The 3903-nt window shown below is 36.3% G+C and overlaps 1 non-coding gene across 1 annotated transcript; it reads right to left on the minus strand.

Moving 5' to 3' along the window:
* Window positions 1-3086: 3086 nt before the first annotated feature.
* Window positions 3087-3194, minus strand: LOC112724190 (small nucleolar RNA R71). Its single transcript, XR_003163365.1, has one exon. It is a non-coding gene; the product is annotated as a small nucleolar RNA R71 (small nucleolar RNA).
* Window positions 3195-3903: the final 709 nt, after the last annotated feature.

Genomic DNA, 3903 nt, shown 5'->3' on the forward strand with positions numbered 1-3903 from the left:
CTTGTTCTTATGTATTTTCAACGGTGGAGTTTCTACACACCATAGATTAAGGTGTGGAGCTCTGCTGTTCTTCATGAATTAATACAAAGTACTATTGTTTTTCTATTCAACTCAAGTCTATTTCTTCTCCAAGATATTCATTCGTTCTTCAACTTGATGAATGTGATGATCCGTGACACTCATCATCATTCTCACCTATGAACATGTGCCTGACAACCACCTCTGTTCTACTAGCAATGGCTTGAATGCGTATCTCCTGGGTTTCTAATCTAAGATTGGAACCTTCGTGGTATAGGCTAGAATTATTGGCGGCCATTCCTGAGATCCGGAACGTCTAAACCTTGTCTGTGGTATTTTGAGTAGGATCTGGGAAGGGATGACCGTGACGAGCTTCAAACTCGCGATTGTGGGGCGTGTGACAGACGCAAAAGGATCAATGGATCCTATTCCGACATGATCGAGAACCGACAGATGATTAGCCGTGCGGTGACAGCGCATTTGGAACATTTTCACTGAGAGGACGGAAAGTAGCCATTGACAACGGTGATGCCCAACATAAAGCTTGCCATGGAAAGGAGTATGAATGATTGGAAGAAGGCAATAGGAAAGCAAAAGTTTACGAGGAACAAAGCATCTTCATGCGCTTATCTGAAATTCCAACCAAAGAATTACATAAGTATCTCTATCTTTATTTTATGTTTTATTCATCTTTTGATTATTAATTTTCCATCACCATCTGAATTCGCCTGACTGAGATTTACAAGGTGACCATAGCTTGCTTCAAGCCGACAGTCTCTGTGAGATCGACCTTACTCACGTAAGGTTTATTACTTGGACGACCCAGTGCACTTGCTGGTTAGTTGTGCGAAATTGTGACAAAGTGTGACTCACGTTTAAGAGCTCCAAGTCCTTTGGCGCCATTGTTGATGATCACAATTTCGTGCACCAAGTTTTTGGCGCCGTTGCCGGGGATTGTTCGAGTTTGGACAATTGACGGTTCATCTTGTTACTTAGATTAGGTACTTTTCAGAATTTTTAAGAATGAATTCTAGAGTTTTAAGGTGATGTTCTTATCATCACAAAAGTTGATTGATTCTCATCAATTTAGCTGCTGAATGTAATATCCTGCTGAAGCTTGGCCAAACATGTATAATCTTTTTAGACTGAAGCTTTAGACTAACATTGCATGATTCCTGGAATTCTTATTAAAAGTTTTGAATCTCTTTATTTTCTTTTCCATATAAGTTTCGAAAATCACAAAAAAATTTATAAAACCATAAAAACCAAAAATATTTTATGTTTCTTGTTTGAGTCTAGTATCAATTTTTAAGTTTGCTGTCAATTGCATATTTTTATTCTTCTTGCATTTTTCGAATATATGCATTATGTTCTTCATTGATCTTCATGTTGTTCTTGATGATTTCATTGCTCTGATCTTTAAATTCTCTTGTTTTGTGTGTTTTTTTGTTTCTCATATGCATTCTCAATTTGTTAGTGTCTCTTATATGAAAATATTTAAGTTTGGTGTCTTGCATGCATTGTTTATTTGATCTTAGTTGCAATTTTTATTGTTTCTCATCATAAAAAAATCCAAAAATATTTTCAAAATTGTGTCTTTTCCAAGTCAATAATACAGAGAATTGAAGATTCAGAACATTCAGCATAGGAATCAAACAGAAAAAGCTGGGCGTTCAAAACGTCCAGTGAAGAAGGAAAACTGGCGTTTAAACGCCAGCCAGGGTACCTGGCTGGGTGTTTAACGCTCAAAAAGGTAGGATTTTGGGCGTTAAACGCTAGAATGGATGCCATTTTGGGCGTTTAATGCCAGGATGACACTAGAGGGAAGATTTTGTTTTTAATTCAAATTTTTTTCAAAACTACATAATTTTTCAAAAATCAAATCTTTTTCAAATCATATCTTTTCAATCATATCTCTTCAAAATCAATTTCTTTCCATTTTTTTATTTATTACTATTTTCGAAAATCCTTGCTAAAATTAATGATTTACTTCAAAAATTTTCAAGTTATTACTTGCCTATTAAGAAAGGATCAAACTTTAAATTTTAAGAATCGTATCTTTTAATTTCTTGTTAGTCAAGTAATCAACTTTAATTTTAAAACTTTCTCTTTTTAATTTGATCTTCAATCATATCTTCTCAATCATATCTTCTCAATCACATCTTTTTCAAAATTAACTCTCAATCATATCTTTTTTATTTCTAATTTCAAAATCTTTTTCAAAAATCACTTAATTTCTTTCCCAATTTTAGTTTTCGAAAATCATCAATCAAATTTTCAAAATTTTCTTTTAATTATTTCAAAATCTTTTTAATTTATTTTCGAAAATTCTTCCCCTCTTTTCACATCCTTCTATTTAAGGGACTAACACTCCCCCTCAAGGTGCAATTCGAACCCTATTTCTTTAATAAGTTCGAATTCTCTCATCTCTACCTCCTCCTTCTATTCTTCTTTTCCTCTGACACCTCAAGGAATCTCTATACTGTGACATAGAGGATTCCATACTTTCTTGTCCTCTTCTCTTTCATATGAGTAGGAACAAAGATAAAGGCATACTTGTTCAAGCTGATCCTGAACCTGAAAGGACCTTGAAGAGAAAGCTAAGAGAAGCTAAAGAACAATTCTCTTTAGAGGGCCTAACATAGCTTTTCAAGGAAGAAGAAACCATGGCAGCCGAAAACAACAATGCCAATAATGCAAGGAAGGTGCTTGGTGACTTTATTGCATCTACTCCCGACTTCTATAGGAGAAGCATCTCAATCCATGCCATTGGAGCAAACAACTTTGAGCTTAAGCCTCAATTAGTTTCTCTAATGCAACAGAATTGCAAGTTTCATGGACTTTCATTGGAAGATCCTCATCAGTTCTTAGCTGAATTCTTGCAAATCTGTGACACTGTCAAGACCAATGGGGTTGACCCTGAATTCTACAGACTTGTACTTTTTCCTTTTCCTGTAAGAGACAGAGCTAGGACATGGTTAGATTCACAACCTAAAGAAAGCCTGAACTCTTGGGAAAAGCTAGTCAATGCCTTCTTGGCAAAGTTCTTTCCACCTCAAAAATTGAGCAAGCTTAGAGTTGAAGTCCAAACCTTCAGACAGAAGGAAGGAGAATCCCTCTATGAAGCATGGGAAAGATACAAGCAATTGATCAGAAGGTGTCCTTCTGACATGCTTTCTGAATGGAGCATCATAGGAATTTTCTATGATGGTCTGTCTGAACTATCCAAGATGTCATTGGACAGCTCTGCTGGAGGATCTCTTCATATGAAGAAGACGCCTGCAGAAGCACAGGAACTCATTAAAATGTTGCAAATAACCAATTCATGTACACTTCTGAAAGGAATCCTGTGAATAATGGGATAGCTCAGAAGAAAGGAGTTCTTGAGATTGATACTCTGAATGCCATATTGGCTCAGAATAAAATATTGACCCAACAAGTCAATATGATTTCTCAGAGTCTATCTGGAATACAAGCAGCAACAGGCAGTACTAAGGAAGCTTCCTCTGAAGAAGAAGCTTATGATCCTGAGAACCCAGCAATGGAAGAAGTGAATTACATGGGAGAACCCTATGGAAACACCTATAATCCTTCATGGAGAAATCATCCAAATCTCTCATGGAAGGATCAACAGAGACCCCAACAAGGTTTCAATAACAATAATGGTGGAAGAAACAGGTTTAGCAATAGCAAGCCTTTTCCATCATCTTCTCAGCAACAGACAGAGAATTCTAAGCAAAGCCACTCTAACTTAGCAACCATTGTCTCTGATCTAATCAAAACCACTCAAAGTTTTATAACTGAAACAAGGTCCTCCATTAGAAATTTGGAGGCACAAGTGGGTCAGCTGAGTAAGAAAATTACTGAACTCCCTCCTAGCACTCT

The sequence above is a fragment of the Arachis hypogaea genome, chromosome 11, assembly GCF_003086295.3.
Source record: "Arachis hypogaea cultivar Tifrunner chromosome 11, arahy.Tifrunner.gnm2.J5K5, whole genome shotgun sequence".
NCBI lineage: Eukaryota > Viridiplantae > Streptophyta > Magnoliopsida > Fabales > Fabaceae > Arachis > Arachis hypogaea.